The sequence below is a fragment of the Diachasma alloeum genome, unplaced genomic scaffold (assembly GCF_001412515.2).
Source record: "Diachasma alloeum isolate Michigan unplaced genomic scaffold, Dall2.0 Dall_scaffold_43681, whole genome shotgun sequence".
Classification (NCBI taxonomy): Eukaryota; Metazoa; Arthropoda; class Insecta; order Hymenoptera; family Braconidae; genus Diachasma; species Diachasma alloeum.
The window spans coordinates 65,660-78,238 of NW_021683142.1; the positions used below are offsets into that span (position 1 = coordinate 65,660).

The 12,579-nt window shown below is 35.9% G+C and overlaps 1 long non-coding RNA gene across 1 annotated transcript in view; it reads left to right on the plus strand.

Annotated features, from left to right (window-relative positions):
• LOC107047332 overlaps nucleotides 1-10,102 on the plus strand; it is a 70,010-nt gene extending 59,908 nt beyond the window's left edge. The window contains exons 2-3 of the long non-coding RNA XR_001461640.1: nucleotides 9,306-9,517; nucleotides 9,970-10,102. This is a non-coding gene — a long non-coding RNA (uncharacterized LOC107047332). The remainder of the gene's footprint in view (nucleotides 1-9,305; nucleotides 9,518-9,969) is intronic.
• Nucleotides 10,103-12,579: the final 2,477 nt, after the last annotated feature.

Genomic DNA, 12,579 nt, shown 5'->3' on the forward strand with positions numbered 1-12,579 from the left:
ATTACAAAAAAACAGAACAGTTTTTTTCAATCATTGAAGTGATAATTAAATATAAATTTATATTGATCACAAAAGTGATCATGACTCATTTTTCTTCATTAATTACTTGATAATGAGCAATAATTACATGATTTTTTTGCCCAACTCCATTTTTCTGTAAGCCTATAATTTGAGTTAATGAGGCAATCAATTATGGAGTTGGTTTATATTAGCCTGAGACTCAGTTTTTACCTAAGAGTTCAGGTGGTACAGCCCTGGATATTCCACGAAAATCATCTTTCCAATCTTTTAGCGCCATCAGGTAACGGAAATTGATACTGACAATTTTATTCTATGGGTAATAAATGTATTCGATTCCTACAATACCGATGCTGGTTTATCGGCTTGGCGCGTTGTAGAAACTTTGTCCTCGTGGACAGTTTCGCCCGTGCCCTATTTCATTTATAGACAGTTCTGCTGTGCACAGTGGCGCTCCGTGTACAGATCGGTGCCGTGTATAGTTCTGATTCGGCGGATGTATCTCCCCCCACAGATACCTCAATGTTTCAAGAAAATGCGCGCTAATTTAAAAGTGGACTTTTAGCCCCAAATAAGAAAAAAACACCGTGCAAGCATAAAGTACATCAGAGCATGTTTTCTATACACGTATTTGTTTATAATGAGTTGATTCAGAAGTTATTTGTCAGTGATAAGTGCTAAGAACTGACAAAATAATTGGAGTGATTGATAATTAGATTAACTTGAATGCCAAGGGTGGAATCAACAAAATTAATCTCCTGTTTTTCCCAGTCATTTTTTGTTTTTCGAGGTTATGTTTAATGAACCCAAGACTCAGGTATATCCGAAAATCAACGAATATTACATTTTATCCGTAAAATGAAAACATCGAAATACTTCTTATTTACAGATTTTCAATGGTCCAATTTCTTTATCGAATTGGCTAGGAAAAGTTCGAAAATAAAGCACGGATAATCAGCGTCTTTCGAACGAGATTCTGCAAATAGTTGCTTTTTTTTCGACATTCTTAGGAATGAATAATGGAAATGGCTCAAACTTTCAGAAGAATATTCTTAGGCATCCAATTAAATTTTGGTGAAATTCTGAAATGGGAAAAATTCGTTACAATTCAGAAACAATTATTATTAGAGTGAAAATTATATTATCATTAAATTAGTTAAATAAACAGGCAGTGTGACAGAAGTCATTTGACAGATTACATATGACTGCTACTGTTGAAAATCATCCCTCAGTCGGGCTAAATGTCGAATTTTGCTCGCTCGGCAACTTTCGGGCATCGACGAACACGTACGAGGACGATCGTACGTGTCGTATCCTTTAGTACGCCATCGAACTTGATCGAGTGAAAGTGCCGGAAAATTATCGTATATATTATCAGACAATATCGAATATCATCTTTTTTGTTAATTCGTATACAGTCCACTCGGAAATCATCTATTTATTAAACTCTGTGTTGTGTAATTTTCAGTGCATAATTATTTGTTTATTAAAGGAAACTCATCAAATTACCTCCGGCTAATTATCAACCTGTAAAACCGAACCTCACTTTTCCTTCCGACCACCCGGCTCATCAAATCGTGATTGATTTCTAACAGCTACTCTCCACGTATATTTCCCCTATTTTCATTTCTACGAAATTTCATTAGTAATAGGCTTCCGAATGGATCCCAATATATGTTTTCAAAAAATTAAGGCATACAGATTCCCATTTTTTGAAAATATTAAGGCCAATCGCACTCATTTTCCCTTATTTCTACAAAATAAATTTGCAATTTCATGCAACAATATTCATGTTATATGGCTTCCTCAATAATCCTGCTGTGAAAATGGACGTTGAAATATAGATGCGTTTTTTTTTCTCAAAAATTTTAGGTGAATTATTTAATCTCAAGAACTATCAAATACATAGACCTACAATTTGATATAGGAATGTTCCTTGACAATCCTAACTAGAAATCAAAGTTTCAAAATGTTTCTGATTTTTACCCATGTCATAGGGCGCAAAAATGAACTCCGAGCAAAAAATACAAAAACGACGATATCTCGAAAAATTTCAATGGGATTGTACCCATATTGTGTTGGATCTAGGTAAATGGTATGAAAACGCATATTTTGAAAAAAAAATGAAATCGGACAAATAGTTTTAGAGATATTGAGCAAAAGATTTCGTTCATCCAGCATCCCAAACTTTCTTACCATGAAACCTAAAATCATACTAAGTTTCACGTTTCTATCTCGATTATTTTCCAAGTTTTCGTGCAAACAAGCAATTTCAAGGAAAAAATGAAAAAACGAGAATAAAACTACATTGCTCAGAGTGTAATGGTGTTTTTTCAATCCAATTAAATAGGTATCATCGTGGTGAGTATTTTGAAAAAAGAATCCAATCGGTCCAGGCGATATCGACAAAAAACTATTGTCGAAGAATCGCTATATCTCATGAACCGCTCAAAAGATCGAGCTGAAATTTAGCACAAATTTGCATCTGAGTAGTACCAATTAGCCAGAGTTTCAGCATATTTAAGCCTCAATAATTCTCGAGTTATGGGGACAGTTCTGGACATATGAACACACATGCGCACATTCACGTTTCGTGACATTTCTAGGCATTTCCACCTAAAATTCAGAAATCGAAAAAAATCATGATTACAAAGCTTCCATCCGGAGGCAACAAAAGTCGTGGTCTCCGAAATAGTATATTGTGTCATTAGGACCGTAGACGGAGGTTTGCGATGAGTGCTGCTAACTCACACGAATCGCAAACCGACGTCACGGTCCGTATGACATATACTATTTTTTGTCACGAAGGCCCGATGAAAGGGAGGGGGTGGGGTCGGGTGGAGGCGCAGAAGAGGGGTCCAGGGGTCGCAGGCCCCGGTGGGAAGGGTTGGCTTCGCCCCCCCCCCCCACTGAAGAAAAAATAAATGACAAAATAAAAAAAAATACTTACATGACAAAATAGACAAAAATCTAAATTGCCTTTGAGTTTTTCAAGAATATCTCGGAAACTATAGCGAGTTTTTTTCAAAAATTCGGGGGAATGAGGGGGGGGGGGTCGTACATCGAGAATCCTCGTCGAACAATCCCACCCCTTACTGCCCCAAATTTTTCAAGGAAAATTTGCTCAAACTAGCGGAAAAGACTCACCGTCGAGCTAAACGGCAACGGAAGGGGTGGGGGATTATTTATTGCTCCAAAAATAAACTGCTATTTTTTTTTATTTCATTTTTCTTTTCTGTCGATCAAAAACATTGAACAAAAAAACTCCGCCTGTCAAGAACATTCTAAATTCTGTCAAGAACATTCAAAAATATATATAATCTATTCGAAATAAGATGCAATCGATGCGATATGACAATATAACCCCAATATGGCGACGTACTCCCTAGCAAATAACTACTATTGACACCATCGACAGTGGCGGTGGCGCATCTCAGTGGATTGTACGATCCGCCGAGTTTTCATGTAAGTGACAGTTATAATGGCTCACTTCATGTTGTATCCCTACGAATGTTTTGTGGGTTACCCATCTAGAAACTGTCTAAATTTACCGACCAAGGAATGCTAAGTCTCACTTACCATACCTGTACCTCGCTTTACAGACCTGGTATGCTAAACGCCATTTACCCCTTCTCAACACAGCCTCCGTGCATTTATCGGGCATCAGTGACGAAAAACGCAATTTTCCGACCATACTAAGAACAGTCGACGTTCTATTTTTTTTAGAAGATTTTAAAAATATTCACTAATAATTATGAGTAAGTAGTAATTATAGTGTTGGAAAAAAATTTTAAATGTCATGTACAGTTCAGTAGTAATTTTCAGGCGGGGGACATTTACTTCTGTTTGAGAGGAAAAAGGCGTGAAATTTCAAATTTCACTGTAAATTTAATGAAATTCAACACTTTCAACCCTCCTGAACTGGCTAGATCTCTTACATCTCACTTGCACTGCAGTGGCGCGCCGCTCTACGCGCCAGTTCAGGAGGGGTTAACCAGCATGTGAAGAGAACTTCAAGTTACTTGAATTCTCATTTAAACGATGAATATTCTGTACCAAATCACGCTGTTTTTTTGATTGATAAACAAATTAGAATTGCTCAAATCATTTAGGCCACAGGAAAATAGAATGATTCAGCTTCCTCAATGGTGCATTTACTGGGGTTTCCTTCAAAGTTAATTAGAATCAATAGTGAGAATTATGAGAGATTCTGATATTTTTGAACTTGAGTATGGAAGAATCTGAATGCAACATCGTGAAAATGATAATTAATTGTTTCACTTTGAACAAATAGTAACAATATTTAAATTAAAAATTTCTGACATGATTAAACAAAAAAAGCTTTGACTCAATATTCCATAACTGCAAATAATAAAAATGATGATAATTATGTAATATTATCTGAATCATTTGAATTTCAGACTCTCAAAAAAGGATAGAGCAGAAGTCAAACAATCATTTAAAATTTTAATTTTTGATTTGGTGCTGAAAACATTAGGTGATGATGTTCTAAGCGTGGAATTATATTGATGTAATGAACAACGGATTAATTGAATTAACGAGTGAACTAATTATAAAAATTTATATGAGTGTTCACCAGAAATCTACTCTGGCTTACGTTCGAGGAGAAAGTGGATTATAATTATGATCGAACTTTTATTCAGTGAGCATAGCAATTAGCACATGAGCAAGTCATTTATTGCAATATGAAAAATTATCAAAATAAAGCTAATAAATTGGGACATTATTTTCATCAGTTGCGTTGCTTTTTGCAATTAGAATGATTATAAACAATGAATTGAAGAAAAGAATATTGAATCTGACAGGAAAAAGGGCATAATGAAAGGGGTGGCGCTAGTTTTCTAGAAGTTGCAGCTAACTGCGGCGCCTTTGATTTTTACTCCTACTTTTTACCCCTCGGAACGTACTGCGGAGACCTTTTAAGGGGTAACGGAACCAACCACAAAAAGACGTTTACCAAAAACAAGTTTTCTTGGATTGTATGCAATGAGAATCAATGAATTTTTCCCCGTATTGAGAGTAGCGGAACGCATCGCTCTCTTCTCATACTTTTCTTATTTATGCAAAAACAAATTGCAAATTATTAAACGGTAAGGACCAGGGCAAGGCCGACGCCATTTTATTTGTAGGAATCTGCCAAGTCATGGTAGAAAAACCGATTTTTTGTAAATTTTTCTTAGCCGATGGCTATTTTCATGAGAAGAGAGCGATCGAGTGAGGTCCAAGACAGAGATTTTGAGTACAAAACGTGCTTTTGTTGCGTAATTTTCGTAAAAACATGTTTGTGATGATTGGGTGGTATCCAGCAGGTAACATGTCCTTTACAGGGCACCAATTATAAGAGGGAAGTACTTTTACGAGTCAGAAGATGATGTAGAATGTTTCCATACCATTATTATTTATTTATATCCATTTATTTATATTTTAAGGGCTTTTGTACTTTTCACGTATAAAATCCAAAAAACCACGGGAACCTGCAATACCGATGGGGGGACCCCTAACCTCTACGTGTGACGGGTTCCGTTACCACTTAAGGGATAACGGAACCGACCACAAAAAGACGTTTACCAAAAACAAGTTTTCTTGGATTCTATAAAATGAGAATCAATGAAACTTTTTCCCCGTATTGAGAGTAGCGGAACGCATCGCTTTCTTCTCATCCTTTTCTTATTTATGCAAAAAAAATTTGCAAATTATTTACCGGCAAGGACCAGGGCAAGGCCGACTCCATTANAGGCCGACGCCATTTTATTTGTAGGAATCTGCCAAGTCATGGTAGAAAAACCGATTTTTTGTAAATTTTTCTTAGCCGATGGCTATTTTCATGAGAAGAGAGCGATCGAGTGAGGTCCAAGACAGAGATTTTGAGTACAAAACGTGCTTTTGTTGCGTAATTTTCGTAAAAACATGTTTGTGATGATTGGGTGGTATCCAGCAGGTAACATGTCCTTTACAGGGCACCAATTGTAAGAGGGAAGTACTTTTACGAGTCAGAAGATGATGTAGAATGTTTCCATACCATTATTATTTATTTATATCCATTAATTTATATTTTATGGACTTTTGTACTTTTCACCCCGCCCCCCCCTTAAGTGGTAACGGAACCCGTGGCACGTAGAGGTTAGGGGTCCCCCCTATCGGTATTGCAGGTTCCCGTGGTTTTTTGGAATTTGTACGTGAAAAGTACAAATCCCATAAAATATAAATAAGTAGAAATAAATAAATAATAATGGTATGGAAACATTCTACATCATCTTCTGACTCGTAAAAGTACTTCCCTCTTACAATTGGTGCCCTGTAAAGGACATGTTACCTCCTGGATACCACCCAATCATCATAAACAAGTTTTTACGAAAATTACGCAACAAAAGTACGTTTTTGTACTCAAAATCTCTGTCTTGGACCTCACTCGATCGCTCTCTTCTCATGAAAATCGCCATCGGCTAAGAAAAATCTACGAAAAAATCGGTTTTTCTACCATGACTTGGCAGATTCCTACAAATATAATGGAGTCGGCCTTGCCCTGGTCCTTGCCGGTAAATAATTTGCAAATTTTTTTTGCATAAATAAGAAAAGGATGAGAAGAAAGCGATGCGTTCCGCTACTCTCAATACGGGGAAAAAGTTTCATTGATTCTCATTTTATAGAATCCAAGAAAACTTGTTTTTGGTAAACGTCTTTTTGTGGTCGGTTCCGTTATCCCTTAAGTGGTAACGGAACCCGTCACACGTAGAGGTTAGGGGTCCCCCCATCGGTATTGCAGGTTCCCGTGGTTTTTTGGATTTTATACGTGAAAAGTACAAAAGCCCTTAAAATATAAATAAATGGATATAAATAAATAATAATGGTATGGAAACATTCTACATCATCTTCTGACTCGTAAAAGTACTTCCCTCTTATAATTGGTGCCCTGTAAAGGACATGTTACCTGCTGGATACCACCCAATCATCACAAACATGTTTTTACGAAAATTACGCAACAAAAGCACGTTTTGTACTCAAAATCTCTGTCTTGGACCTCACTCGATCGCTCTCTTCTCATGAAAATAGCCATCGGCTAAGAAAAATTTACAAAAAATCGGTTTTTCTACCATGACTTGGCAGATTCCTACAAATAAAATGGCGTCGGCCTTGCCCTGGTCCTTACCGTTTAATAATTTGCAATTTGTTTTTGCATAAATAAGAAAAGTATGAGAAGAGAGCGATGCGTTCCGCTACTCTCAATACGGGGAAAAATTCATTGATTCTCATTGCATACAATCCAAGAAAACTTGTTTTTGGTAAACGTCTTTTTGTGGTTGGTTCCGTTACCCCTTAAAAGGTCTCCGCAGTACGTTCCGAGGGGTAAAAAGTAGGAGTAAAAATCAAAGGCGCCGCAGTTAGCTGCAACTTCTAGAAAACTAGCGCCACCCCTTTCATTATGCCCTTTTTCCTGTCAGATTCAATATTCTTTTCTTCAATTCATTGTTTATAATCATTCTAATTGCAAAAAGCAACGCAACTGATGAAAATAATGTCCCAATTTATTAGCTTTATTTTGATAATTTTTCATATTGCAATAAATGACTTGCTCATGTGCTAATTGCTATGCTCACTGAATAAAAGTTCGATCATAATTATAATCCACTTTCTCCTCGAACGTAAGCCAGAGTAGATTTCTGGTGAACACTCATATAAATTTTTATAATTAGTTCACTCGTTAATTCAATTAATCCGTTGTTCATTACATCAATATAATTCCACGCTTAGAACATCATCACCTAATGTTTTCAGCACCAAATCAAAAATTAAAATTTTAAATGATTGTTTGACTTCTGCTCTATCCTTTTTTGAGAGTCTGAAATTCAAATGATTCAGATAATATTACATAATTATCATCATTTTTATTATTTGCAGTTATGGAATATTGAGTCAAAGCTTTTTTTGTTTAATCATGTCAGAAATTTTTAATTTAAATATTGTTACTATTTGTTCAAAGTGAAACAATTAATTATCATTTTCACGATGTTGCATTCAGATTCTTCCATACTCAAGTTCAAAAATATCAGAATCTCTCATAATTCTCACTATTGATTCTAATTAACTTTGAAGGAAACCCCAGTAAATGCACCATTGAGGAAGCTGAATCATTCTATTTTCCTGTGGCCTAAATGATTTGAGCAATTCTAATTTGTTTATCAATCAAAAAAACAGCGTGATTTGGTACAGAATATTCATCGTTTAAATGAGAATTCAAGTAACTTGAAGTTCTCTTCACATGCTGGTTAACCCCTCCTGAACTGGCGCGTAGAGCGGCGCGCCACTGCAGTGCAAGTGAGATGTAAGAGATCTAGCCAGTTCAGGAGGGTTGAAAGTGTTGAATTTCATTAAATTTACAGTGAAATTTGAAATTTCACGCCTTTTTCCTCTCAAACAGAAGTAAANTGTAAGAGGGAAGTACTTTTACGAGTCAGAAGATGATGTAGAATGTTTCCATACCATTATTATTTATTTATATCCATTAATTTATATTTTATGGACTTTTGTACTTTTCACCCCGCCCCCCCCTTAAGTGGTAACGGAACCCGTGGCACGTAGAGGTTAGGGGTCCCCCCTATCGGTATTGCAGGTTCCCGTGGTTTTTTGGAATTTGTACGTGAAAAGTACAAATCCCATAAAATATAAATAAGTAGAAATAAATAAATAATAATGGTATGGAAACATTCTACATCATCTTCTGACTCGTAAAAGTACTTCCCTCTTAAAATTGGTGCCCTGTAAAGGACATGTTACCTCCTGGATACCACCCAATCATCATAAACAAGTTTTTACGAAAATTATGGAACAAAAGAACGTTTTTGTACTCAAAATCTCTGCCTTGGACCTCCCTGGATCGCTCTCTTCTCATGCTCGCATGCTCAAATAGCCATCGGCTAAGAAAAATCTACAAAAAATTGGTTTTTCTACCATGACTTGGCAGATTCCTACAAATAAAATGGTGTCGGCCTTGCCCTGGTCCTTGCCATTAAATAATTTGCAATTTCTTTTTGCATAAATAAGAAAAGCATGAGAAGAGAGCGATGCGTTCCGCTACTCTCAATACGGGGAAAAAGTTTCATTGATTCTCATTGCATAGAACCCAAGAAAACTTGTTTTTAGTAAACGTCTTTTTGTGGTCGGTTCCGTTACCCCTTAAAGCACATGTAGTTTTACGATCGTGCTAAGGATATAATATCTGTACCATGCTCATTATCAGGAGAGATATCCCGGTCCTGTTTACTTTTCAGAAAACTTCATTACTGATTGATGATCGGCAATCATGATCTACTCTACTATTCAGAAAACTTCATTACCAACTGGTGGTCAACATAGTCAAAGGTAACTGCAATAACATCGGAGGGTACTTAGCACGATTTAAACACAGCATTTCTTAAATCACATGAAGAAAATCTCCCCATTGACCAAGCCTTGAATGCTGAAATTTATAAAACAATCGAAGGTAAGTTCTGCACTTATGTGAAAAACTATTTGCCATATTTCTCTCAACGGCTACTTCGTGAACTAGAAATCGAATTACACTAGAAGGAAAAATCTTTTTACGTGGATAATAAAGCCTATCTAAAGCTTATCAGTTTTCTCATAATTATAAGGAATCATCGAGTGAATGAATCCATTGAAAGTTTTTAAACATGATCAAATCCCCCCCCCCCCTCTACAATGACTTCTTATTGATATTTTCCTCTATCCTCTTTATGAAATAGACGTAGAACAGTCGCCATCTGAAAATCATTGGAACCTAAAATTTGACCCTTTGAATTTTCTAATTGAAATTTATCGTCATTTGTAGGTCATTTCCAATTATCATCGTATATAGTCCAACATGTATCACGTGTTCAACAACGATGTATGCATCTGTATCATGTGTGATTGTCTATATATATTTTTTTTCAGTGACTGTGAGGAAGGACTTCCCAAATTCTTTTAAACGAACGAAAATGAATCGAGTCATTAATGTAAAATCAATAAGCTTAGAGGTGAAGCAAGAAACGCTGCCAGACGTGCTGCTGGGGTTCGTGGTGCTGCACAAGGATGATGTGTGAGCGATGCACAGAATTAAAAGTTTTTTTTTCTCTTTAATTATACAGAAGATTCAATATTGAAAGACGAGATCTACCTTTTGTTAGTTCATTATGGTAGGCGTTGAAAAAATGCACATCAGTTGATCATAATTTTTTTGTTCTATTAATCCATTCTTTTGATATATAGGACTACGAGTGGATCAGTGGAAACAGAAATTGGACTGATTTGCAAGAGAGCATTGTCGATTTTATCTTGCCATTGAACGTATTGGATCATGTTATGATGTGAGATCTTGGCCCACTTATTTTTGAGTATGCGACACGTGTTCTAGAGATATTTGCCGTTAGAGCAACTATCTAAACCTTCGGCGAATTCTACAAAGTGATCTTTTTTAAGTGAACCTTCTTTAGGCCCGGCAGAGTAAGTCGATCACTAAAAACAAAAAAAATGTATTTGTAAAAAAACTGCACCAAGAAAAAATTGTTTGGTTTTTACTAGAGAGTGGATATTTTTGAAAAATACAAATAAATGAAAAAGAGAGCCAAGTTAGGAATGTCAAATAAATGGGTATAGTACACGATCGGATTTCTATAAGAAAAATAGTTTTCAATAGAAAAAGGATTTTTTTTAAATTCTCCATAAAATAAAAAATCAGTTGAAGCAGGACCAACGTCCTTGGCGCGTATCAGCAAAAGGAGGACTAGGTTGATATAGACAGTGACTAGAAAAAATCTGCGCCAAGAACGTTGGCCTTGCTCCTACTGATTTTCAATTTTATGGAGAATTTTTAAAAAATCCTTTTTCTATCGAGAACTTTTTTTCGTATAGAAATCCGATCGTGTACTATACCCATTTATTTGACATTCCTGACTTGATTTTCTTTTGCATTTATTTGTATTTTTTAAAAATGGCCACTTTCCAGTAAAAACCAAACAAAACTCTTTCTGAGCGCAGTTTCTTTATAAAAACATTTGTTTTTGTTTTTTAGGGAGATTTCACTAATTTTTTCAAAACAAGCACGGAATTGTTTTCATATCATGAGAAATTTCTTCTTTTCAATTGAACTCATTTATTTTTTCCCAAGATAAAACATTCTTTCAATTGATAATTGAAGGGAAACAAACAGTTTTCCTCCAGATTCATTGTCTCTATCAACTTTTGATTATTTATTCAAGATTTTCAGGTTTTTTTGATGAGATGGATGGAATTCCTTTCAAGAACAGCTGAACAAAATGTTCATTTAATAGATATTTTTATGAAAACATTTGTTTTTCATTTTGAATATATTATTAATTTTTTGTTTCACTCTAATATTCAATTCAAAGTGAGAAAAAACGTTTCCCGTGATTCTTCAACAATACATCATCACAAACCACATTTAAACACACTAGTGGCAACACTTCGACGTTGGATGTGAGCTCAGTTGGACTGGCACTGCCAACGTTGTAACTTGTTTCTGACACTTTATAATCTGAATCGCGAGAATGTGAATATCAACCCATTGCTATGCGCGTATCTTTTTAACTGTTAATCCAAAAAATACGATAGTTACACCGCTGAAAAGTTGATAGGCGTTTTATATAATGTAACTATGGACACTTTTCCGATATGTCGTCCTGTTTTTATTATTTCGAATGTCAATCATTCGGAGGTAGTGGAGGGATACGTTCTGTTGTGTATAGATACACGGTACATTCGACCTGATATTTTGTACAATCGGAGTCATAACTTTTCTTGGCCGATACGCTACCGCGTATCTCGATTACTCGGAGCGCCTGAAACACTGGGAGGGTATGCGCCCTTAGTACTCGCTGTAGGCGCTACCTCGTGAGTAAATATGGAATTGGTGTGCGTCTTAGCTGTATGCTATAACCACTATCAGGTATTATTTTATATTCATTTGCCAATTCTCTTTTGGAATTGTTATATTATCGTGTTCAACATTGATTATTGACAACTGTTGTGAATGGATTACTTAAGGTAAGTTCTTCACGACGAATGTTCGATATATGTAAATGAATACAATGCGCGAAGGTGAGATAGAATGGTCAATGAATGAAAACAAATGCCTTGATCATCAAAATTCTTTTGAAATCGTCTGTAATACCCAGAGGATAGTTGAATATTTTGAATCGTGTTAAATTCGTTACAAAACTAATAGATTGAATTTCGACCGTTTTGCAGTCTTTTTAATAATTACGAGATGGGAAATCATCAACCGATAACCAGAGTCATTGAGAGAGAATTATTTTACATTTCTAATCATCACAGAAATACCACGTCATCGGGAGTTCGGTTGGATTCGTATGTCGTCGTGGGTCTGATCCCGTTACTGGCCGCTGAGATGTCGCCACGAAAATTACTCCGATGTAAGGTATGATACAAGCAGGTATGATAAAGCCAGAAAACAGGGGACAAGTACGCCGGAGCGCCCCTGGCGAATAAGGATCCATGTTGTAGCATGGATGTAGCATGGATGTA